This window comes from Pelecanus crispus, chromosome 2 (genome assembly GCF_030463565.1).
Source record: "Pelecanus crispus isolate bPelCri1 chromosome 2, bPelCri1.pri, whole genome shotgun sequence".
NCBI classification, from domain to species: Eukaryota; Metazoa; Chordata; class Aves; order Pelecaniformes; family Pelecanidae; genus Pelecanus; species Pelecanus crispus.
Window position 1 is genome coordinate 67065598 of NC_134644.1, and position 25313 is coordinate 67090910.

Consider the following 25313-nt stretch of genomic DNA (forward strand, 5'->3'; position numbering starts at 1 on the left):
GGAAACATGGCTGTATGTTTTAACTTTGTGAGCTGGTCTGTGCCGCGAGTGAGAGTGAGCTTGCGAATGTGTCTTGGGAGTGGTGGGAGGCAAGGCAAGGGGAGATTCTTAGTGTATGTTTGGCTGTGAAAGCACTGGCAAGGGAAGGTCAGAAACAGCAAGAGCTCTTAGGCCTTAGAGATCTGGTGTGGGAGAAATGGCTGTATGTTTTAACTTTGTGAGCTGGTCTGTGCCGAGAGTGAGAGGGAGCTTGAGAATGTGTCTTGGGAGTGGTGGCAGGCAAGGCAAGGGGAGATTTTTAGTGTCTGTCTGGCTGTGAAAGCACTGGCAAGGGATGGTCAGAAACAGCAGGAGCTCTAAGCCCTTAGAGCTCTGGTGTGGGAGAAATGGCTGTATGTTTTAACTTTGTGAGCTGGTCTGTGCCGAGAGTGAGAGGGAGCTTGCGAATGTGTCTTGGGAGTGGTGGGAGGCAAGGCAAGGGGAGATGCCAGGGGGGTGTCTGGCTGTGAGTGCGGTTGGAAGGGCAGTTGAATACAGCACCAGCTCTTAGGCCTTAGAGCTCTGGTGTGGGAGAAATGGCTGCATGTTTGCACTTTGTGAGCTGGTCTGTGCGAAGAGTGAGAGTGAGCTTGCGAATGTGTAGTGAGAGTGCTGGGAGGCAAGGCAAAAGTACATCCGCAGTGTCTGTCTGGGTGTGAAAGTGCTGGCAAGGGAAGGTGAGGACCAGCAAGAGCATTAAGCCCTTAGAAATATTAAGAGGGAAACATGGCTGTATGTTTTAACTTTGTGAGCTGGTCTGTGCCGCGAGTGAGAGTGAGCTTGCGAATGTGTCTTGGGAGTGGTGGGAGGCAAGGCAAGGGGAGATTCTTAGTGTATGTTTGGCTGTGAAAGCACTGGCAAGGGAAGGTCAGAAACAGCAGGAGCTCTAAGCCCTAAGAGCTCTGGTGTGGGAGAAATGGCTGTATGTTTTAACTTTGTGAGCTGGTCTGTGCCGAGAGTGAGAGTGAGCTTGCGAATGTGTCTTGGGAGTGGTGGGAGGCAAGGCAAGGGGAGATTCTTAGTGTATGTTTGGCTGTGAAAGCACTGGCAAGGGAAGGTCAGAAACAGCACCAGCTCTAAGCCCTTAGAGCTCTGGTGTGGGAGAAATGGCTGGATGTTTTAACTTTGTGAGCTGGTCTGTGCGAAGAGTGAGAGTGAGCTTGAGAATGTGTCTTGGGAGTGGTGGCAGGCAAGGCAAGGGGAGATTCTTAGTGTATGTTTGGCTGTGAAAGCACTGGCAAGGGAAGGTCAGAAACAGCACCAGCTCTTCGGCCTTAGAGCTCTGGTGTGGGAGAAATGGCTGTATGTTTTAACTTTGTGAGCTGGTCTGTGCCGAGAGTGAGAGGGAGCTTGAGAATGTGTCTTGGGAGTGGTGGGAGGCAAGGCAAGGGGAGATTTTTAGTGTCTGTCTGGGTGTGAAAGCACTGGCAAGGGAAGGTCAGAAACAGCAGGAGCTCTAAGCCCTTAGAGGTCTGGTGTGGGAGAAATGGCTGTATGTTTTAACTTTGTGAGCTGGTCTGTGCGAAGAGTGAGAGTGAGCTTGCGAATGTGTATTGAGAGTGCTGGGAGGCAAGGCAAAAGTACATCCGCAGTGTCTGTCTGGGTGTGAAAGTGCTGGCAAGGGAAGGTGAGGACCAGCAAGAGCATTAAGCCCTTAGAAATATTAAGAGGGAAACATGGCTGTATGTTTTAACTTTGTGAGCTGGTCTGTGCCGCGAGTGAGAGTGAGCTTGCGAATGTGTCTTGGGAGTGGTGGGAGGCAAGGCAAGGGGAGATTCTTAGTGTATGTTTGGCTGTGAAAGCACTGGCAAGGGAAGGTCAGAAACAGCAAGAGCTCTTAGGCCTTAGAGATCTGGTGTGGGAGAAATGGCTGTATGTTTTAACTTTGTGATCTGGTCTGTGCCGAGAGTGAGAGTGAGCTTGCGAATGTGTCTTGGGAGTGGTGGGAGGCAAGGCAAGGGGAGATTCTTAGTGTATGTTTGGCTGTGAAAGCACTGGCAAGGGAAGGTCAGAAACAGCACCAGCTCTTCGGCCTTAGAGCTCTGGTGTGGGAGAAATGGCTGTATGTTTTAACTTTGTGAGCTGGTCTGTGCCGAGAGTGAGAGGGAGCTTGAGAATGTGTCTTGGGAGTGGTGGGAGGCAAGGCAAGGGGAGATTTTTATTGTCTGTCTGGGTGTGAAAGCACTGGCAAGGGAAGGTCAGAAACAGCAGGAGCTCTAAGCCCTTAGAGCTCTGGTGTGGGAGAAATGGCTGTATGTTTTAACTTTGTGATCTGGTCTGTGCCGAGAGTGAGAGGGAGCTTGAGAATGTGTCTTGGGAGTGGTGGGAGGCAAGGCAAGGGGAGATGCCAGGGGGGTGTCTGGCTGTGAGTGCGGTGGGAAGGGCAGTTGAATACAGCACCAGCTCTCAGGCCTTAGAGCTCTGGTGTGGGAGAAATGGCTGCATGTTTGCACTTTGTGAGCTGGTCTGTGCGAAGAGTGAGAGTGAGCTTGCGAATGTGTATTGAGAGTGCTGGGAGGCACGGCAAAAGTACATCCGCAGTGTCTGTCTGGGTGTGAAAGTGCTGGCAAGGGAAGGTGAGGACCAGCAAGAGCATTAAGCCCTTAGAAATATTAAGAGGGAAACATGGCTGTATGTTTTAACTTTGTGAGCTGGTCTGTGCCGCGAGTGAGAGTGAGCTTGCGAATGTGTCTTGGGAGTGGTGGGAGGCAAGGCAAGGGGAGATTCTTAGTGTATGTTTGGCTGTGAAAGCACTGGCAAGGGAAGGTCAGAAACAGCAAGAGCTCTTAGGCCTTAGAGATCTGGTGTGGGAGAAATGGCTGTATGTTTTAACTTTGTGAGCTGGTCTGTGCCGAGAGTGAGAGGGAGCTTGAGAATGTGTCTTGGGAGTGGTGGCAGGCAAGGCAAGGGGAGATTTTTAGTGTCTGTCTGGCTGTGAAAGCACTGGCAAGGGATGGTCAGAAACAGCAGGAGCTCTAAGCCCTTAGAGCTCTGGTGTGGGAGAAATGGCTGTATGTTTTAACTTTGTGAGCTGGTCTGTGCCGAGAGTGAGAGGGAGCTTGCGAATGTGTCTTGGGAGTGGTGGGAGGCAAGGCAAGGGGAGATGCCAGGGGGGTGTCTGGCTGTGAGTGCGGTTGGAAGGGCAGTTGAATACAGCACCAGCTCTTAGGCCTTAGAGCTCTGGTGTGGGAGAAATGGCTGCATGTTTGCACTTTGTGAGCTGGTCTGTGCGAAGAGTGAGAGTGAGCTTGCGAATGTGTAGTGAGAGTGCTGGGAGGCAAGGCAAAAGTACATCCGCAGTGTCTGTCTGGGTGTGAAAGTGCTGGCAAGGGAAGGTGAGGACCAGCAAGAGCATTAAGCCCTTAGAAATATTAAGAGGGAAACATGGCTGTATGTTTTAACTTTGTGAGCTGGTCTGTGCCGCGAGTGAGAGTGAGCTTGCGAATGTGTCTTGGGAGTGGTGGGAGGCAAGGCAAGGGGAGATTCTTAGTGTATGTTTGGCTGTGAAAGCACTGGCAAGGGAAGGTCAGAAACAGCAGGAGCTCTAAGCCCTAAGAGCTCTGGTGTGGGAGAAATGGCTGTATGTTTTAACTTTGTGAGCTGGTCTGTGCCGAGAGTGAGAGTGAGCTTGCGAATGTGTCTTGGGAGTGGTGGGAGGCAAGGCAAGGGGAGATACCAGGGGGGTGTCTGGCTGTGAGTGCGGTGGGAAGGGCAGTTGAATACAGCACCAGCTCTTAGGCCTTAGAGCTCTGGTGTGGGAGAAATGGCTGCATGTTTGCACTTTGTGAGCTGGTCTGTGCGGAGTGAGAGTGAGCTTGTGAATGTGTAGTGAGAGTGCTGGGAGGCAAGGCAAAAGTACATCCGCAGTGTCTGTCTGGGTGTGAAAGTGCTGGCAAGGGAAGGTGAGGACCAGCAAGAGCATTAAGCCCTTAGAAATATTAAGAGGGAAACATGGCTGTATGTTTTAACTTTGTGAGCTGGTCTGTGCCGCGAGTGAGAGTGAGCTTGCGAATGTGTCTTGGGAGTGGTGGGAGGCAAGGCAAGGGGAGATTCTTAGTGTATGTTTGGCTGTGAAAGCACTGGCAAGGGAAGGTCAGAAACAGCAAGAGCTCTTAGGCCTTAGAGCTCTGGTGTGGGAGAAATGGCTGTATGTTTTAACTTTGTGAGCTGGTCTGTGCCGAGAGTGAGAGGGAGCTTGAGAATGTGTCTTGGGAGTGGTGGGAGGCAAGGCAAGGGGAGATTCTTAGTGTATGTTTGGCTGTGAAAGCACTGGCAAGGGAAGGTCAGAAACAGCAAGAGCTCTAAGCCCTTAGAGCTCTGGTGTGGGAGAAATGGCTGTATGTTTTAACTTTGTGAGCTGGTCTGTGCCGAGAGTGAGAGTGAGCTTGCGAATGTGTCTTGGGAGTGGTGGGAGGCAAGGCAAGGGGAGATTCTTAGTGTATGTTTGGCTGTGAAAGCACTGGCAAGGGAAGGTCAGAAACAGCAGGAGCTCTAAGCCCTAAGAGCTCTGGTGTGGTAGAAATGGCTGTATGTTTTAACTTTGTGAGCTGGTCTGTGCCGAGAGTGAGAGTGAGCTTGCGAATGTGTCTTGGGAGTGGTGCGAGGCAAGGCAAGGGGAGATTCTTAGTGTATGTTTGGCTGTGAAAGCACTGGCAAGGGAAGGTCAGAAACAGCACCAGCTCTAAGCCCTTAGAGCTCTGGTGTGGGAGAAATGGCTGGATGTTTTAACTTTGTGAGCTGGTCTGTGCGAAGAGTGAGAGTGAGCTTGAGAATGTGTCTTGGGAGTGGTGGCAGGCAAGGCAAGGGGAGATTCTTAGTGTATGTTTGGCTGTGAAAGCACTGGCAAGGGAAGGTCAGAAACAGCACCAGCTCTTCGGCCTTAGAGCTCTGGTGTGGGAGAAATGGCTGTATGTTTTAACTTTGTGAGCTGGTCTGTGCCGAGAGTGAGAGGGAGCTTGAGAATGTGTCTTGGGAGTGGTGGCAGGCAAGGCAAGGGGAGATTTTTAGTGTCTGTCTGGGTGTGAAAGCACTGGCAAGGGAAGGTCAGAAACAGCAGGAGCTCTAAGCCCTTAGAGGTCTGGTGTGGGAGAAATGGCTGTATGTTTTAACTTTGTGAGCTGGTCTGTGCGAAGAGTGAGAGTGAGCTTGCGAATGTGTATTGAGAGTGCTGGGAGGCAAGGCAAAAGTACATCCGCAGTGTCTGTCTGGGTGTGAAAGTGCTGGCAAGGGAAGGTGAGGACCAGCAAGAGCATTAAGTCCTTAGAAATATCAAGAGGGAAACATGGCTGTATGTTTTAACTTTGTGAGCTGGTCTGTGCCGAGAGTGAGAGTGAGCTTGCGAATGTGTCTTGGGAGTGGTGGGAGGCAAGGCAAGGGGAGATTCTTAGTGTATGTTTGGCTGTGAAAGCACTGGCAAGGGAAGGTCAGAAACAGCAGGAGCTCTAAGCCCTTAGAGTTCTGGTGTGGGAGAAATGGCTGTATGTTTTAACTTTGTGAGCTGGTCTGTGCCGAGAGTGAGAGGGAGCTTGAGAATGTGTCTTGGGAGTGGTGGGAGGCAAGGCAAGGGGAGATTCGTAGTGTATGTTTGGCTGTGAAAGCACTGGCAAGGGAAGGTCAGAAACAGCACCAGCTCTTCGGCCTTAGAGCTCTGGTGTGGGAGAAATGGCTGTATGTTTTAACTTTGTGAGCTGGTCTGTGCCGAGAGTGAGAGGGAGCTTGAGAATGTGTCTTGGGAGTGGTGGGAGGCAAGGCAAGGGGAGATTTTTAGTGTCTGTCTGGGTGTGAAAGCACTGGCAAGGGAAGGTCAGAAACAGCAGGAGCTCTAAGCCCTTAGAGCTCTGGTGTGGGAGAAATGGCTGTATGTTTTAACTTTGTGAGCTGGTCTGTGCCGAGAGTGAGAGGGAGCTTGCGAATGTGTCTTGGGAGTGGTGGGAGGCAAGGCAAGGGGAGATGCCAGGGGGGTGTCTGGCTGTGAGTGCGGTGGGAAGGGCAGTTGAATACAGCACCAGCTCTTAGGCCTTAGAGCTCTGGTGTGGGAGAAATGGCTGCATGTTTGCACTTTGTGAGCTGGTCTGTGCGGAGTGAGAGTGAGCTTGCGAATGTGTAGTGAGAGTGCTGGGAGGCAAGGCAAAAGTACATCCGCAGTGTCTGTCTGGGTGTGAAAGTGCTGGCAAGGGAAGGTGAGGACCAGCAGGAGCATTAAGTCCTTAGAAATATCAAGAGGGAAACATGGCTGTATGTTTTAACTTTGTGAGCTGGTCTGTGCCGCGAGTGAGAGTGAGCTTGCGAATGTGTCTTGGGAGTGGTGGGAGGCAAGGCAAGGGGAGATTCTTAGTGTATGTTTGGCTGTGAAAGCACTGGCAAGGGAAGGTCAGAAACAGCAAGAGCTCTAAGCCCTTAGAGCTCTGGTGTGGGAGAAATGGCTGTATGTTTTAACTTTGTGAGCTGGTCTGTGCCGAGAGTGAGAGGGAGCTTGAGAATGTGTCTTGGGAGTGGTGGGAGGCAAGGCAAGGGGAGATTCTTAGTGTATGTTTGGCTGTGAAAGCACTGGCAAGGGAAGGTCAGAAACAGCAGGAGCTCTAAGCCCTTAGAGCTCTGGTGTGGGAGAAATGGCTGTATGTTTTAACTTTGTGAGCTGGTCTGTGCCGAGAGTGAGAGGGAGCTTGCGAATGTGTCTTGGGAGTGGTGGGAGGCAAGGCAAGGGGAGATTCTTAGTGTATGTTTGGCTGTGAAAGCACTGGCAAGGGAAGGTCAGAAACAGCACCAGCTCTAAGCCCTTAGAGCTCTGGTGTGGGAGAAATGGCTGGATGTTTTAACTTTGTGAGCTGGTCTGTGCGAAGAGTGAGAGTGAGCTTGAGAATGTGTCTTGGGAGTGGTGGCAGGCAAGGCAAGGGGAGATTCTTAGTGTATGTTTGGCTGTGAAAGCACTGGCAAGGGAAGGTCAGAAACAGCACCAGCTCTTCGGCCTTAGAGCTCTGGTGTGGGAGAAATGGCTGTATGTTTTAACTTTGTGAGCTGGTCTGTGCCGAGAGTGAGAGGGAGCTTGAGAATGTGTCTTGGGAGTGGTGGCAGGCAAGGCAAGGGGAGATTTTTAGTGTCTGTCTGGGTGTGAAAGCACTGGCAAGGGAAGGTCAGAAACAGCAGGAGCTCTAAGCCCTTAGAGGTCTGGTGTGGGAGAAATGGCTGTATGTTTTAACTTTGTGAGCTGGTCTGTGCGAAGAGTGAGAGTGAGCTTGCGAATGTGTATTGAGAGTGCTGGGAGGCAAGGCAAAAGTACATCCGCAGTGTCTGTCTGGGTGTGAAAGTGCTGGCAAGGGAAGGTGAGGACCAGCAAGAGCATTAAGTCCTTAGAAATATCAAGAGGGAAACATGGCTGTATGTTTTAACTTTGTGAGCTGGTCTGTGCCGAGAGTGAGAGTGAGCTTGCGAATGTGTCTTGGGAGTGGTGGGAGGCAAGGCAAGGGGAGATTCTTAGTGTATGTTTGGCTGTGAAAGCACTGGCAAGGGAAGGTCAGAAACAGCAGGAGCTCTAAGCCCTTAGAGTTCTGGTGTGGGAGAAATGGCTGTATGTTTTAACTTTGTGAGCTGGTCTGTGCCGAGAGTGAGAGGGAGCTTGAGAATGTGTCTTGGGAGTGGTGGGAGGCAAGGCAAGGGGAGATTCTTAGTGTATGTTTGGCTGTGAAAGCACTGGCAAGGGAAGGTCAGAAACAGCACCAGCTCTTCGGCCTTAGAGCTCTGGTGTGGGAGAAATGGCTGTATGTTTTAACTTTGTGAGCTGGTCTGTGCCGAGAGTGAGAGGGAGCTTGAGAATGTGTCTTGGGAGTGGTGGGAGGCAAGGCAAGGGGAGATTTTTAGTGTCTGTCTGGGTGTGAAAGCACTGGCAAGGGAAGGTCAGAAACAGCAGGAGCTCTAAGCCCTTAGAGCTCTGGTGTGGGAGAAATGGCTGTATGTTTTAACTTTGTGAGCTGGTCTGTGCCGAGAGTGAGAGGGAGCTTGCGAATGTGTCTTGGGAGTGGTGGGAGGCAAGGCAAGGGGAGATGCCAGGGGGGTGTCTGGCTGTGAGTGCGGTGGGAAGGGCAGTTGAATACAGCACCAGCTCTTAGGCCTTAGAGCTCTGGTGTGGGAGAAATGGCTGCATGTTTGCACTTTGTGAGCTAGTCTGTGCGGAGTGAGAGTGAGCTTGCGAATGTGTAGTGAGAGTGCTGGGAGGCAAGGCAAAAGTACATCCGCAGTGTCTGTCTGGGTGTGAAAGTGCTGGCAAGGGAAGGTGAGGACCAGCAAGAGCATTAAGTCCTTAGAAATATCAAGAGGGAAACATGGCTGTATGTTTTAACTTTGTGAGCTGGTCTGTGCCGCGAGTGAGAGTGAGCTTGCGAATGTGTCTTGGGAGTGGTGGGAGGCAAGGCAAGGGGAGATTCTTAGTGTATGTTTGGCTGTGAAAGCACTGGCAAGGGAAGGTCAGAAACAGCAAGAGCTCTAAGCCCTTAGAGCTCTGGTGTGGGAGAAATGGCTGGATGTTTTAACTTTGTGAGCTGGTCTGTGCCGAGAGTGAGAGGGAGCTTGCGAATGTGTCTTGGGTGTGGTGGGAGGCAAGGCAAGGGGAGATTCTTAGTGTATGTTTGGCTGTGAAAGCACTGGCAAGGGAAGGTCAGAAACAGCAGGAGCTCTAAGCCCTTAGAGCTCTGGTGTGGGAGAAATGGCTGTATGTTTTAACTTTGTGAGCTGGTCTGTGCCGAGAGTGAGAGGGAGCTTGCGAATGTGTCTTGGGAGTGGTGGGAGGCAAGGCAAGGGGAGATTCTTAGTGTATGTTTGGCTGTGAAAGCACTGGCAAGGGAAGGTCAGAAACAGCAGGAGCTCTAAGCCCTTAGAGTTCTGGTGTGGGAGAAATGGCTGTATGTTTTAACTTTGTGAGCTGGTCTGTGCCGAGAGTGAGAGGGAGCTTGAGAATGTGTCTTGGGAGTGGTGGGAGGCAAGGCAAGGGGAGATTCTTAGTGTATGTTTGGCTGTGAAAGCACTGGCAAGGGAAGGTCAGAAACAGCACCAGCTCTTCGGCCTTAGAGCTCTGGTGTGGGAGAAATGGCTGTATGTTTTAACTTTGTGAGCTGGTCTGTGCCGAGAGTGAGAGGGAGCTTGAGAATGTGTCTTGGGAGTGGTGGGAGGCAAGGCAAGGGGAGATTTTTAGTGTCTGTCTGGGTGTGAAAGCACTGGCAAGGGAAGGTCAGAAACAGCAGGAGCTCTAAGCCCTTAGAGCTCTGGTGTGGGAGAAATGGCTGTATGTTTTAACTTTGTGAGCTGGTCTGTGCGAAGAGTGAGAGTGAGCTTGCGAATGTGTCTTGGGAGTGGTGGGAGGCAAGGCAAGGGGAGATGCCAGGGGGGTGTCTGGCTGTGAGTGCGGTGGGAAGGGCAGTTGAATACAGCACCAGCTCTTAGGCCTTAGAGCTCTGGTGTGGGAGAAATGGCTGCATGTTTGCACTTTGTGAGCTGGTCTGTGCGGAGTGAGAGTGAGCTTGCGAATGTGTAGTGAGAGTGCTGGGAGGCAAGGCAAAAGTACATCCGCAGTGTCTGTCTGGGTGTGAAAGTGCTGGCAAGGGAAGGTGAGGACCAGCAAGAGCATTAAGTCCTTAGAAATATCAAGAGGGAAACATGGCTGTATGTTTTAACTTTGTGAGCTGGTCTGTGCCGCGAGTGAGAGTGAGCTTGCGAATGTGTCTTGGGAGTGGTGGGAGGCAAGGCAAGGGGAGATTCTTAGTGTATGTTTGGCTGTGAAAGCACTGGCAAGGGAAGGTCAGAAACAGCAAGAGCTCTAAGCCCTTAGAGCTCTGGTGTGGGAGAAATGGCTGTATGTTTTAACTTTGTGAGCTGGTCTGTGCCGCGAGTGAGAGTGAGCTTGCGAATGTGTCTTGGGAGTGGTGGGAGGCAAGGCAAGGGGAGATTCTTAGTGTATGTTTGGCTGTGAAAGCAGTGGCAAGGGAAGGTCAGAAACAGCAGGAGCTCTAAGCCCTAAGAGCTCTGGTGTGGGAGAAATGGCTGTATGTTTTAACTTTGTGAGCTGGTCTGTGCCGAGAGTGAGAGTGAGCTTGCGAATGTGTCTTGGGAGTGGTGGGAGGCAAGGCAAGGGGAGATGCCAGGGGGGTGTCTGGCTGTGAGTGCGGTGGGAAGGGCAGTTGAATACAGCACCAGCTCTTAGGCCTTAGAGCTCTGGTGTGGGAGAAATGGCTGCATGTTTGCACTTTGTGAGCTGGTCTGTGCGGAGTGAGAGTGAGCTTGTGAATGTGTATTGAGAGTGCTGGGAGGCAAGGCAAAAGTACATCCGCAGTGTCTGTCTGGGTGTGAAAGTGCTGGCAAGGGAAGGTGAGGACCAGCAAGAGCATTAAGTCCTTAGAAATATCAAGAGGGAAACATGGCTCTATGTTTTAACTTTGTGAGCTGGTCTGTGCCGCGAGTGAGAGTGAGCTTGCGAATGTGTCTTGGGAGTGGTGGCAGGCAAGGCAAGGGGAGATTCTTAGTGTATGTTTGGCTGTGAAAGCACTGGCAAGGGAAGGTCAGAAACAGCAGGAGCTCTAAGCCCTTAGAGCTCTGGTGTGGGAGAAATGGCTGTATGTTTTAACTTTGTGAGCTGGTCTGTGCGAAGAGTGAGAGGGAGCTTGCGAATGTGTATTGAGAGTGCTGGGAGGCAAGGCAAAAGTACATCCGCAGTGTCTGTCTGGGTGTGAAAGTGCTGGCAAGGGAAGGTGAGGACCAGCAAGAGCATTAAGCCCTTAGAAATATTAAGAGGGAAACATGGCTGTATGTTTTAACTTTGTGAGCTGGTCTGTGCCGCGAGTGAGAGTGAGCTTGCGAATGTGTCTTGGGAGTGGTGGGAGGCAAGGCAAGGGGAGATTCTTAGTGTATGTTTGGCTGTGAAAGCACTGGCAAGGGAAGGTCAGAAACAGCAAGAGCTCTTAGGCCTTAGAGATCTGGTGTGGGAGAAATGGCTGTATGTTTTAACTTTGTGATCTGGTCTGTGCCGAGAGTGAGAGTGAGCTTGCGAATGTGTCTTGGGAGTGGTGGGAGGCAAGGCAAGGGGAGATTCTTAGTGTATGTTTGGCTGTGAAAGCACTGGCAAGGGAAGGTCAGAAACAGCACCAGCTCTTCGGCCTTAGAGCTCTGGTGTGGGAGAAATGGCTGTATGTTTTAACTTTGTGAGCTGGTCTGTGCCGAGAGTGAGAGGGAGCTTGAGAATGTGTCTTGGGAGTGGTGGGAGGCAAGGCAAGGGGAGATTTTTAGTGTCTGTCTGGGTGTGAAAGCACTGGCAAGGGAAGGTCAGAAACAGCAGGAGCTCTAAGCCCTTAGAGCTCTGGTGTGGGAGAAATGGCTGTATGTTTTAACTTTGTGAGCTGGTCTGTGCCGAGAGTGAGAGGGAGCTTGAGAATGTGTCTTGGGAGTGGTGGGAGGCAAGGCAAGGGGAGATGCCAGGGGGGTGTCTGGCTGTGAGTGCGGTGGGAAGGGCAGTTGAATACAGCACCAGCTCTCAGGCCTTAGAGCTCTGGTGTGGGAGAAATGGCTGCATGTTTGCACTTTGTGAGCTGGTCTGTGCGAAGAGTGAGAGTGAGCTTGCGAATGTGTATTGAGAGTGCTGGGAGGCACGGCAAAAGTACATCCGCAGTGTCTGTCTGGGTGTGAAAGTGCTGGCAAGGGAAGGTGAGGACCAGCAAGAGCATTAAGCCCTTAGAAATATTAAGAGGGAAACATGGCTGTATGTTTTAACTTTGTGAGCTGGTCTGTGCCGCGAGTGAGAGTGAGCTTGCGAATGTGTCTTGGGAGTGGTGGGAGGCAAGGCAAGGGGAGATTCTTAGTGTATGTTTGGCTGTGAAAGCACTGGCAAGGGAAGGTCAGAAACAGCAGGAGCTCTAAGCCCTAAGAGCTCTGGTGTGGGAGAAATGGCTGTATGTTTTAACTTTGTGAGCTGGTCTGTGCCGAGAGTGAGAGTGAGCTTGCGAATGTGTCTTGGGAGTGGTGGGAGGCAAGGCAAGGGGAGATGCCAGGGGGGTGTCTGGCTGTGAGTGCGGTGGGAAGGGCAGTTGAATACAGCACCAGCTCTTAGGCCTTAGAGCTCTGGTGTGGGAGAAATGGCTGCATGTTTGCACTTTGTGAGCTGGTCTGTGCGGAGTGAGAGTGAGCTTGTGAATGTGTAGTGAGAGTGCTGGGAGGCAAGGCAAAAGTACATCCGCAGTGTCTGTCTGGGTGTGAAAGTGCTGGCAAGGGAAGGTGAGGACCAGCAAGAGCATTAAGTCCTTAGAAATATCAAGAGGGAAACATGGCTCTATGTTTTAACTTTGTGAGCTGGTCTGTGCCGCGAGTGAGAGTGAGCTTGCGAATGTGTCTTGGGAGTGGTGGCAGGCAAGGCAAGGGGAGATTCTTAGTGTATGTTTGGCTGTGAAAGCACTGGCAAGGGAAGGTCAGAAACAGCAAGAGCTCTAAGCCCTTAGAGCTCTGGTGTGGGAGAAATGGCTGTATGTTTTAACTTTGTGAGCTGGTCTGTGCGAAGAGTGAGAGTGAGCTTGCGAATGTGTATTGAGAGTGCTGGGAGGCAAGGCAAAAGTACATCCGCAGTGTCTGTCTGGGTGTGAAAGTGCTGGCAAGGGAAGGTGAGGACCAGCAAGAGCATTAAGCCCTTAGAAATATTAAGAGGGAAACATGGCTGTATGTTTTAACTTTGTGAGCTGGTCTGTGCCGCGAGTGAGAGTGAGCTTGCAAATGTGTCTTGGGAGTGGTGGGAGGCAAGGCAAGGGGAGATTCTTAGTGTATGTTTGGCTGTGAAAGCACTGGCAAGGGAAGGTCAGAAACAGCACCAGCTCTAAGCCCTTAGAGCTCTGGTGTGGCAGAAATGGCTGGATGTTTTAACTTTGTGAGCTGGTCTGTGCGAAGAGTGAGAGTGAGCTTGAGAATGTGTCTTGGGAGTGGTGGCAGGCAAGGCAAGGGGAGATTCTTAGTGTATGTTTGGCTGTGAAAGCACTGGCAAGGGAAGGTCAGAAACAGCACCAGCTCTTCGGCCTTAGAGCTCTGGTGTGGGAGAAATGGCTGTATGTTTTAACTTTGTGAGCTGGTCTGTGCCGAGAGTGAGAGGGAGCTTGAGAATGTGTCTTGGGAGTGGTGGGAGGCAAGGCAAGGGGAGATTTTTAGTGTCTGTCTGGGTGTGAAAGCACTGGCAAGGGAAGGTCAGAAACAGCAGGAGCTCTAAGCCCTTAGAGGTCTGGTGTGGGAGAAATGGCTGTATGTTTTAACTTTGTGAGCTGGTCTGTGCGAAGAGTGAGAGTGAGCTTGCGAATGTGTATTGAGAGTGGTGGGAGGCAAGGCAAAAGTACATCCGCAGTGTCTGTCTGGGTGTGAAAGTGCTGGCAAGGGAAGGTGAGGACCAGCAAGAGCATTAAGCCCTTAGAAATATTAAGAGGGAAACATGGCTGTATGTTTTAACTTTGTGAGCTGGTCTGTGCCGCGAGTGAGAGTGAGCTTGCGAATGTGTCTTGGGAGTGGTGGGAGGCAAGGCAAGGGGAGATTCTTAGTGTATGTTTGGCTGTGAAAGCACTGGCAAGGGAAGGTCAGAAACAGCAGGAGCTCTAAGCCCTAAGAGCTCTGGTGTGGGAGAAATGGCTGTATGTTTTAACTTTGTGAGCTGGTCTGTGCCGAGAGTGAGAGTGAGCTTGCGAATGTGTCTTGGGAGTGGTGGGAGGCAAGGCAAGGGGAGATGCCAGGGGGGTGTCTGGCTGTGAGTGCGGTGGGAAGGGCAGTTGAATACAGCACCAGCTCTTAGGCCTTAGAGCTCTGGTGTGGGAGAAATGGCTGCATGTTTGCACTTTGTGAGCTGGTCTGTGCGGAGTGAGAGTGAGCTTGTGAATGTGTAGTGAGAGTGCTGGGAGGCAAGGCAAAAGTACATCCGCAGTGTCTGTCTGGGTGTGAAAGTGCTGGCAAGGGAAGGTGAGGACCAGCAAGAGCATTAAGTCCTTAGAAATATCAAGAGGGAAACATGGCTCTATGTTTTAACTTTGTGAGCTGGTCTGTGCCGCGAGTGAGAGTGAGCTTGCGAATGTGTCTTGGGAGTGGTGGCAGGCAAGGCAAGGGGAGATTCTTAGTGTATGTTTGGCTGTGAAAGCACTGGCAAGGGAAGGTCAGAAACAGCAAGAGCTCTAAGCCCTTAGAGCTCTGGTGTGGGAGAAATGGCTGTATGTTTTAACTTTGTGAGCTGGTCTGTGCGAAGAGTGAGAGTGAGCTTGCGAATGTGTATTGAGAGTGCTGGGAGGCAAGGCAAAAGTACATCCGCAGTGTCTGTCTGGGTGTGAAAGTGCTGGCAAGGGAAGGTGAGGACCAGCAAGAGCATTAAGCCCTTAGAAATATTAAGAGGGAAACATGGCTGTATGTTTTAACTTTGTGAGCTGGTCTGTGCCGCGAGTGAGAGTGAGCTTGCAAATGTGTCTTGGGAGTGGTGGGAGGCAAGGCAAGGGGAGATTCTTAGTGTATGTTTGGCTGTGAAAGCACTGGCAAGGGAAGGTCAGAAACAGCACCAGCTCTAAGCCCTTAGAGCTCTGGTGTGGCAGAAATGGCTGGATGTTTTAACTTTGTGAGCTGGTCTGTGCGAAGAGTGAGAGTGAGCTTGAGAATGTGTCTTGGGAGTGGTGGCAGGCAAGGCAAGGGGAGATTCTTAGTGTATGTTTGGCTGTGAAAGCACTGGCAAGGGAAGGTCAGAAACAGCACCAGCTCTTCGGCCTTAGAGCTCTGGTGTGGGAGAAATGGCTGTATGTTTTAACTTTGTGAGCTGGTCTGTGCCGAGAGTGAGAGGGAGCTTGAGAATGTGTCTTGGGAGTGGTGGGAGGCAAGGCAAGGGGAGATTTTTAGTGTCTGTCTGGGTGTGAAAGCACTGGCAAGGGAAGGTCAGAAACAGCAGGAGCTCTAAGCCCTTAGAGGTCTGGTGTGGGAGAAATGGCTGTATGTTTTAACTTTGTGAGCTGGTCTGTGCGAAGAGTGAGAGTGAGCTTGCGAATGTGTATTGAGAGTGGTGGGAGGCAAGGCAAAAGTACATCCGCAGTGTCTGTCTGGGTGTGAAAGTGCTGGCAAGGGAAGGTGAGGACCAGCAAGAGCATTAAGCCCTTAGAAATATTAAGAGGGAAACATGGCTGTATGTTTTAACTTTGTGAGCTGGTCTGTGCCGCGAGTGAGAGTGAGCTTGCGAATGTGTCTTGGGAGTGGTGGGAGGCAAGGCAAGGGGAGATTCTTAGTGTATGTTTGGCTGTGAAAGCACTGGCAAGGGAAGGTCAGAAACAGCAGGAGCTCTAAGCCCTAAGAGCTCTGGTGTGGGAGAAATGGCTGTATGTTTTAACTTTGTGAGCTGGTCTGTGCCGAGAGTGAGAGTGAGCTTGCGAATGTGTCTTGGGAGTGGTGGGAGGCAAGGCAAGGGGAGATGCCAGGGGGGTGTCTGGCTGTGAGTGCGGTGGGAAGGGCAGTTGAATACAGCACCAGCTCTTAGGCCTTAGAGCTCTGGTGTGGGAGAAATGGCTGCATGTTTGCACTTTGTGAGCTGGTCTGTGCGGAGTGAGAGTGAGCTTGTGAATGTGTAGTGAGAGTGCTGGGAGGCAAGGCAAAAGTACATCCGCAGTGTCTGTCTGGGTGTGAAAGTGCTGGCAAGGGAAGGTGAGGACCAGCAAGAGCATTAAGTCCTTAGAAATATCAAGAGGGAAACATGGCTCTATGTTTTAACTTTGTGAGCTGGTCTGTGCCGCGAGTGAGAGTGAGCTTGCGAATGTGTCTTGGGAGTGGTGGGAGGCAAGGCAAGGGGAGATTCTTAGTGTATGTTTGGCTGTGAAAGCACTGGCAAGGGAAGGTCAGAAACAGCAAGAGCTCTAAGCCCTTAGAGCTCTGGTGTGGGAGAAATGGCTGTATGTTTTAACTTTGTGAGCTGGTCTGTGCGAAGAGTGAGAGTGAGCTTGCGAATGTGTAGTGAGAGTGCTGGGAGGCAAGGCAAAAGTACATCCGCAGTGTCTGTCTGGGTGTGAAAGTGCTGGCAAGGGAAGGTGAGGACCAGCAAGAGCATTAAGCCCTTAGAAATATTAAGAGGGAAACATGGCTGTATGTTTTAACTTTGTGAGCTGGTCTGTGCCGCGAGTGAGAGTGAGCTTGCGAATGTGTCTTGGGAGTGGTGGGAGGCAAGGCAAGGGGAGATTCTTAGTGTATGTTTGGCTGTGAAAGCACTGGCAAGGGAAGGTCAGAAACAGCAAGAGCTCTTAGGCCTTAGAGATCTGGTGTGGGAGAAATGGCTGTATGTTTTAACTTTGTGAGCTGGTCTGTGCCGAGAGTGAGAGGGAGCTTGAGAATGTGTCTTGGGAGTGGTGGCAGGCAAGGCAAGGGGAGATTTTTAGTGTCTGTCTGGCTGTGAAAGCACTGGCAAGGGATGGTCAGAAACAGCAGGAGCTCTAAGCCCTTAGAGCTCTGGTGTGGGAGAAATGGCTGTATGTTTTAACTTTGTGAGCTGGTCTGTGCCGAGAGTGAGAGGGAGCTTGCGAATGTGTCTTGGGAGTGGTGGGAGGCAAGGCAAGGGGAGATGCCAGGGGGGTGTCTGGCTGTGAGTGCGGTTGGAAGGGCAGTTGAATACAGCACCAGCTCTTAGGCCTTAGAGCTCTGGTGTGGGAGAAATGGCTGCATGTTTGCACTTTGTGAGCTGGTCTGTGCGAAGAGTGAGAGTGAGCTTGCGAATGTGTAGTGAGAGTGCTGGGAGGCAAGGCAAAAGTACATCCGCAGTGTCTGTCTGGGTGTGAAAGTGCTGGCAAGGGAAGGTGAGGACCAGCAAGAGCATTAAGCCCTTAGAAATATTAAGAGGGAAACATGGCTGTATGTTTTAACTTTGTGAGCTGGTCTGTGCCGCGAGTGAGAGTGAGCTTGCGAATGTGTCTTGGGAGTGGTGGGAGGCAAGGCAAGGGGAGATTCTTAGTGTATGTTTGGCTGTGAAAGCACTGGCAAGGGAAGGTCAGAAACAGCAGGAGCTCTAAGCCCTAAGAGCTCTGGTGTGGGAGAAATGGCTGTATGTTTTAACTTTGTGAGCTGGTCTGTGCCGAGAGTGAGAGTGAGCTTGCGAATGTGTCTTGGGAGTGGTGGGAGGCAAGGCAAGGGGAGATACCAGGGGGGTGTCTGGCTGTGAGTGCGGTGGGAAGGGCAGTTGAATACAGCACCAGCTCTTAGGCCTTAGAGCTCTGGTGTGGGAGAAATGGCTGCATGTTTGCACTTTGTGAGCTGGTCTGTGCGGAGTGAGAGTGAGCTTGTGAATGTGTAGTGAGAGTGCTGGGAGGCAAGGCAAAAGTACATCCGCAGTGTCTGTCTGGGTGTGAAAGTGCTGGCAAGGGAAGGTGAGGACCAGCAAGAGCATTAAGCCCTTAGAAATATTAAGAGGGAAACATGGCTGTATGTTTTAACTTTGTGAGCTGGTCTGTGCCGCGAGTGAGAGTGAGCTTGCGAATGTGTCTTGGGAGTGGTGGGAGGCAAGGCAAGGGGAGATTCTTAGTGTATGTTTGGCTGTGAAAGCACTGGCAAGGGAAGGTCAGAAACAGCAAGAGCTCTTAGGCCTTAGAGCTCTGGTGTGGGAGAAATGGCTGTATGTTTTAACTTTGTGAGCTGGTCTGTGCCGAGAGTGAGAGGGAGCTTGCGAATGTGTCTTGGGAGTGGTGGGAGGCAAGGCAAGGGGAGATTCTTAGTGTATGTTTGGCTGTGAAAGCACTGGCAAGGGAAGGTCAGAAACAGCAGGAGCTCTAAGCCCTTAGAGCTCTGGTGTGGGAGAAATGGCTGTATGTTTTAACTTTGTGAGCTGGTCTGTGCCGAGAGTGAGAGGGAGCTTGAGAATGTGTCTTGGGAGTGGTGGGAGGCAAGGCAAGGGGAGATGCCAGGGGGGTGTCTGGCTGTGAGTGCGGTGGGAAGGGCAGTTGAATACAGCACCAGCTCTCAGGCCTTAGAGCTCTGGTGTGGGAGAAATGGCTGCATGTTTGCACTTTGTGAGCTGGTCTGTGCGAAGAGTGAGAGTGAGCTTGCGAATGTGTAGTGAGAGTGCTGGGAGGCACGGCAAAAGTACATCCGCAGTGTCTGTCTGGGTGTGAAAGTGCTGGCAAGGGAAGGTGAGGACCAGCAAGAGCATTAAGCCCTTAGAAATATTAAGAGGGAAACATGGCTGTATGTTTTAACTTTGTGAGCTGGTCTGTGCCGCGAGTGAGAGTGAGCTTGCGAATGTGTCTTGGGAGTGGTGGGAGGCAAGGCAAGGGGAGATTCTTAGTGTATGTTTGGCTGTGAAAGCACTGGCAAGGGAAGGTCAGAAACAGCAGGAGCTCTAAGCCCTAAGAGCTCTGGTGTGGGAGAAATGGCTGTATGTTTTAACTTTGTGAGCTGGTCTGTGCCGAGAGTGAGAGTGAGCTTGCGAATGTGTCTTGGGAGTGGTGGGAGGCAAGGCAAGGGGAGATGCCAGGGGGGTGTCTGGCTGTGAGTGCGGTGGGAAGGGCAGTTGAATACAGCACCAGCTCTTAGGCCTTAGAGCTCTGGTGTGGGAGAAATGGCTGCATGTTTGCACTTTGTGAGCTGGTCTGTGCGGAGTGAGAGTGAGCTTGCGAATGTGTAGTGAGAGTGCTGGGAGGCAAGGCAAAAGTACATCCGCAGTGTCTGTCTGGGTGTGAAAGTGCTGGCAAGGGAAGGTGAGGACCAGCAAGAGCATTAAGTCCTTAGAAATATCAAGAGGGAAACATGGCTCTATGTTTTAACTTTGTGAGCTGGTCTGTGCCGCGAGTGAGAGTGAGCTTGCGAATGTGTCTTGGGAGTGGTGGCAGGCAAGGCAAGGGGAGATTCTTAGTGTATGTTTGGCTGTGAAAGCACTGGCAAGGGAAGGTCAGAAACAGCAAGAGCTCTAAGCCCTTAGAGCTCTGGTGTGGGAGAAATGGCTGTATGTTTTAACTTTGTGAGCTGGTCTGTGCGAAGAGTGAGAGTGAGCTTGCGAATGTGTATTGAGAGTGCTGGGAGGCAAGGCAAAAGTACATCCGCAGTGTCTGTCTGGGTGTGAAAGTGCTGGCAAGGGAAGGTGAGGACCAGCAAGAGCATTAAGCCCTTAGAAATATTAAGAGGGAAACATGGCTGTATGTTTTAACTTTGTGAGCTGGTCTGTGCCGCGAGTGAGAGTGAGCTTGCAAATGTGTCTTGGGAGTGGTGGGAGGCAAGGCAAGGGGAGATTCTTAGTGTATGTTTGGCTGTGAAAGCACTGGCAAGGGAAGGTCAGAAACAGCACCAGCTCTAAGCCCTTAGAGCTCTGGTGTGGGAGAAATGGCTGGATGTTTTAACTTTGTGAGCTGGTCTGTGCGAAGAGTGAGAGTGAGCTTGAGAATGTGTCTTGGGAGTGGTGGCAGGCAAGGCAAGGGGAGATTCTTAGTGTATGTTTGGCTGTGAAAGCACTGGCAAGGGAAGGTCAGAAACAGCACCAGCTCTTCGGCCTTAGAGCTCTGGTGTGGGAGAAATGGCTGTATGTTTTAACTTTGTGAGCTGGTCTGTGCCGAGAGTGAGAGGGAGCTTGAGAATGTGTCTTGGGAGTGGTGGGAGGCAAGGCAAGGGGAGATTTTTAGTGTCTGTCTGGGTGTGAAAGCACTGGCAAGGGAAGGTCAGAAACAGCAGGAGCTCTAAGCCCTTAGAGGTCTGGTGTGGGAGAAATGGCTGTATGTTTTAACTTTGTGAGCTGGTCTGTGCGAAGAGTGAGAGTGAGCTTGCGAATGTGTATTGAGAGTGCTGGGAGGCAAGGCAAAAGTACATCCGCAGTGTCTGTCTGGGTGTGAAAGTGCTGGCAAGGGAAGGTGAGGACCAGCAAGAGCATTAAGCCCTTAGAAATATTAAGAGGGAAACATGGCTGTATGTTTTAACTTTGTGAGCTGGTCTGTGCCGCGAGTGAGAGTGAGCTTGCGAATGTGTCTTGGGAGTGGTGGGAGGCAAGGCAAGGGGAGATTCTTAGTGTATGTTTGGCTGTGAAAGCACTGGCAAGGGAAGGTCAGAAACAGCAGGAGCTCTAAGCCCTAAGAGCTCTGGTGTGGGAGAAATGGCTGTATGTTTTAACTTTGTGAGCTGGTCTGTGCCGAGAGTGAGAGTGAGCTTGCGAATGTGTCTTGGGAGTGGTGGGAGGCAAGGCAAGGGGAGATGCCAGGGGGGTGTCTGGCTGTGAGTGCGGTGGGAAGGGCAGTTGAATACAGCACCAGCTCTTAGGCCTTAGAGCTCTGGTGTGGGAGAAATGGCTGCATGTTTGCACTTTGTGAGCTGGTCTGTGCGGAGTGAGAGTGAGCTTGTGAATGTGTAGTGAGAGTGCTGGGAGGCAAGGCAAAAGTACATCCGCAGTGTCTGTCTGGGTGTGAAAGTGCTGGCAAGGGAAGGTGAGGACCAGCAAGAGCATTAAGTCCTTAGAAATATCAAGAGGGAAACATGGCTCTATGTTTTAACTTTGTGAGCTGGTCTGTGCCGCGAGTGAGAGTGAGCTTGCGAATGTGTCTTGGGAGTGGTGGGAGGCAAGGCAAGGGGAGATTCTTAGTGTATGTTTGGCTGTGAAAGCACTGGCAAGGGAAGGTCAGAAACAGCAAGAGCTCTAAGCCCTTAGAGCTCTGGTGTGGGAGAAATGGCTGTATGTTTTAACTTTGTGAGCTGGTCTGTGCGAAGAGTGAGAGTGAGCTTGCGAATGTGTAGTGAGAGTGCTGGGAGGCAAGGCAAAAGTACATCCGCAGTGTCTGTCTGGGTGTGAAAGTGCTGGCAAGGGAAGGTGAGGACCAGCAAGAGCATTAAGCCCTTAGAAATATTAAGAGGGAAACATGGCTGTATGTTTTAACTTTGTGAGCTGGTCTGTGCCGCGAGTGAGAGTGAGCTTGCGAATGTGTCTTGGGAGTGGTGGGAGGCAAGGCAAGGGGAGATTCTTAGTGTATGTTTGGCTGTGAAAGCACTGGCAAGGGAAGGTCAGAAACAGCAAGAGCTCTTAGGCCTTAGAGATCTGGTGTGGGAGAAATGGCTGTATGTTTTAACTTTGTGAGCTGGTCTGTGCCGAGAGTGAGAGGGAGCTTGAGAATGTGTCTTGGGAGTGGTGGCAGGCAAGGCAAGGGGAGATTTTTAGTGTCTGTCTGGCTGTGAAAGCACTGGCAAGGGATGGTCAGAAACAGCAGGAGCTCTAAGCCCTTAGAGCTCTGGTGTGGGAGAAATGGCTGTATGTTTTAACTTTGTGAGCTGGTCTGTGCCGAGAGTGAGAGGGAGCTTGCGAATGTGTCTTGGGAGTGGTGGGAGGCAAGGCAAGGGGAGATGCCAGGGGGGTGTCTGGCTGTGAGTGCGGTTGGAAGGGCAGTTGAATACAGCACCAGCTCTTAGGCCTTAGAGCTCTGGTGTGGGAGAAATGGCTGCATGTTTGCACTTTGTGAGCTGGTCTGTGCGAAGAGTGAGAGTGAGCTTGCGAATGTGTAGTGAGAGTGCTGGGAGGCAAGGCAAAAGTACATCCGCAGTGTCTGTCTGGGTGTGAAAGTGCTGGCAAGGGAAGGTGAGGACCAGCAAGAGCATTAAGCCCTTAGAAATATTAAGAGGGAAACATGGCTGTATGTTTTAACTTTGTGAGCTGGTCTGTGCCGCGAGTGAGAGTGAGCTTGCGAATGTGTCTTGGGAGTGGTGGGAGGCAAGGCAAGGGGAGATTCTTAGTGTATGTTTGGCTGTGAAAGCACTGGCAAGGGAAGGTCAGAAACAGCAGGAGCTCTAAGCCCTAAGAGCTCTGGTGTGGGAGAAATGGCTGTATGTTTTAACTTTGTGAGCTGGTCTGTGCCGAGAGTGAGAGTGAGCTTGCGAATGTGTCTTGGGAGTGGTGGGAGGCAAGGCAAGGGGAGATACCAGGGGGGTGTCTGGCTGTGAGTGCGGTGGGAAGGGCAGTTGAATACAGCACCAGCTCTTAGGCCTTAGAGCTCTGGTGTGGGAGAAATGGCTGCATGTTTGCACTTTGTGAGCTGGTCTGTGCGAAGAGTGAGAGTGAGCTTGTGAATGTGTAGTGAGAGTGCTGGGAGGCAAGGCAAAAGTACATCCGCAGTGTCTGTCTGGGTGTGAAAGTGCTGGCAAGGGAAGGTGAGGACCAGCAAGAGCATTAAGCCCTTAGAAATATTAAGAGGGAAACATGGCTGTATGTTTTAACTTTGTGAGCTGGTCTGTGCCGCGAGTGAGAGTGAGCTTGCGAATGTGTCTTGGGAGTGGTGGGAGGCAAGGCAAGGGGAGATTCTTAGTGTATGTTTGGCTGTGAAAGCACTGGCAAGGGAAGGTCAGAAACAGCAAGAGCTCTTAGGCCTTAGAGCTCTGGTGTGGGAGAAATGGCTGTATGTTTTAACTTTGTGAGCTGGTCTGTGCCGAGAGTGAGAGGGAGCTTGCGAATGTGTCTTGGGAGTGGTGGGAGGCAAGGCAAGGGGAGATTCTTAGTGTATGTTTGGCTGTGAAAGCACTGGCAAGGGAAGGTCAGAAACAGCAGGAGCTCTAAGCCCTTAGAGCTCTGGTGTGGGAGAAATGGCTGTATGTTTTAACTTTGTGAGCTGGTCTGTGCCGAGAGTGAGAGTGAGCTTGCGAATGTGTCTTGGGAGTGGTGGGAGGCAAGGCAAGGGGAGATTCTTAGTGTATGTTTGGCTGTGAAAGCACTGGCAAGGGAAGGTCAGAAACAGCAGGAGCTCTAAGCCCTAAGAGCTCTGGTGTGGTAGAAATGGCTGTATGTTTTAACTTTGTGAGCTGGTCTGTGCCGAGAGTGAGAGTGAGCTTGCGAATGTGTCTTGGGAGTGGTGCGAGGCAAGGCAAGGGGAGATTCTTAGTGTATGTTTGGCTGTGAAAGCACTGGCAAGGGAAGGTCAGAAACAGCACCAGCTCTAAGCCCTTAGAGGTCTGGTGTGGGAGAAATGGCTGGATGTTTTAACTTTGTGAGCTGGTCTGTGCGAAGAGTGAGAGTGAGCTTGAGAATGTGTCTTGGGAGTGGTGGCAGGCAAGGCAAGGGGAGATTCTTAGTGTATGTTTGGCTGTGAAAGCACTGGCAAGGGAAGGTCAGAAACAGCACCAGCTCTTCGGCCTTAGAGCTCTGGTGTGGGAGAAATGGCTGTATGTTTTAACTTTGTGAGCTGGTCTGTGCCGAGAGTGAGAGGGAGCTTGAGAATGTGTCTTGGGAGTGGTGGGAGGCAAGGCAAGGGGAGATTTTTAGTGTCTGTCTGGGTGTGAAAGCACTGGCAAGGGAAGGTCAGAAACAGCAGGAGCTCTAAGCCCTTAGAGCTCTGGTGTGGGAGAAATGGCTGTATGTTTTAACTTTGTGAGCTGGTCTGTGCGAAGAGTGAGAGTGAGCTTGCGAATGTGTATTGAGAGTGCTGGGAGGCAAGGCAAAAGTACATCCGCAGTGTCTGTCTGGGTGTGAAAGTGCTGGCAAGGGAAGGTGAGGACCAGCAAGAGCATTAAGCCCTTAGAAATATTAAGAGGGAAACATGGCTGTATGTTTTAACTTTGTGAGCTGGTCTGTGCGAAGAGTGAGAGGGAGCTTGCGAATGTGTCTTGGGAGTGGTGGGAGGCAAGGCAAGGGGAGATTCTTAGTGTATGTTTGGCTGTGAAAGCACTGGCAAGGGAAGGTCAGAAACAGCAAGAGCTCTTAGGCCTTAGAGATCTGGTGTGGGAGAAATGGCTGTATGTTTTAACTTTGTGATCTGGTCTGTGCCGAGAGTGAGAGTGAGCTTGCGAATGTGTCTTGGGAGTGGTGGGAGGCAAGGCAAGGGGAGATTCTTGGTGTATGTTTGGCTGTGAAAGCACTGGCAAGGGAAGGTCAGAAACAGCACCAGCTCTTCGGCCTTAGAGCTCTGGTGTGGGAGAAATGGCTGTATGTTTTAACTTTGTGAGCTGGTCTGTGCCGAGAGTGAGAGGGAGCTTGAGAATGTGTCTTGGGAGTGGTGGGAGGCAAGGCAAGGGGAGATTCTTAGTGTATGTTTGGCTGTGAAAGCACTGGCAAGGGAAGGTCAGAAACAGCAGGAGCTCTAAGCCCTTAGAGCTCTGGTGTGGGAGAAAAGGCTGTATGTTTTAACTTTGTGAGCTGGTCTGTGCCGAGAGTGAGAGGGAGCTTGAGAATGTGTCTTGGGAGTGGTGGGAGGCAAGGCAAGGGGAGATGCCAGGGGGGTGTCTGGCTGTGAGTGCGGTTGGAAGGGCAGTTGAATACAGCACCAGCTCTTAGGCCTTAGAGCTCTGGTGTGGGAGAAATGGCTGCATGTTTGCACTTTGTGAGCTGGTCTGTGCGAAGAGTGAGAGTGAGCTTGCGAATGTGTAGTGAGAGTGCTGGGAGGCAAGGCAAAAGTACATCCGCAGTGTCTGTCTGGGTGTGAAAGTGCTGGCAAGGGAAGGTGAGGACCAGCAAGAGCATTAAGCCCTTAGAAATATTAAGAGGGAAACATGGCTGTATGTTTTAACTTTGTGATCTGGTCTGTGCCGAGAGTGAGAGTGAGCTTGCGAATGTGTCTTGGGAGTGGTGGGAGGCAAGGCAAGGGGAGATTCTTAGTGTATGTTTGGCTGTGAAAGCAGTGGCAAGGGAAGGTCAGAAACAGCAGGAGCTCTAAGCCCTAAGAGCTCTGGTGTGGGAGAAATGGCTGTATGTTTTAACTTTGTGAGCTGGTCTGTGCCGAGAGTGAGAGTGAGCTTGCGAATGTGTCTTGGGAGTGGTGGGAGGCAAGGCAAGGGGAGATTCTTAGTGTATGTTTGGCTGTGAAAGCACTGGCAAGGGAAGGTCAGAAACAGCAGGAGCTCTAAGCCCTAAGAGCTCTGGTGTGGTAGAAATGGCTGTATGTTTTAACTTTGTGAGCTGGTCTGTGCCGAGAGTGAGAGTGAGCTTGCGAATGTGTCTTGGGAGTGGTGCGAGGCAAGGCAAGGGGAGATTCTTAGTGTATGTTTGGCTGTGAAAGCACTGGCAAGGGAAGGTCAGAAACAGCACCAGCTCTAAGCCCTTAGAGCTCTGGTGTGGGAGAAATGGCTGGATGTTTTAACTTTGTGAGCTGGTCTGTGCGAAGAGTGAGAGTGAGCTTGAGAATGTGTCTTGGGAGTGGTGGCAGGCAAGGCAAGGGGAGATTCTTAGTGTATGTTTGGCTGTGAAAGCACTGGCAAGGGAAGGTCAGAAACAGCACCAGCTCTTCGGCCTTAGAGCTCTGGTGTGGGAGAAATGGCTGTATGTTTTAACTTTGTGAGCTGGTCTGTGCCGAGAGTGAGAGGGAGCTTGAGAATGTGTCTTGGGAGTGGTG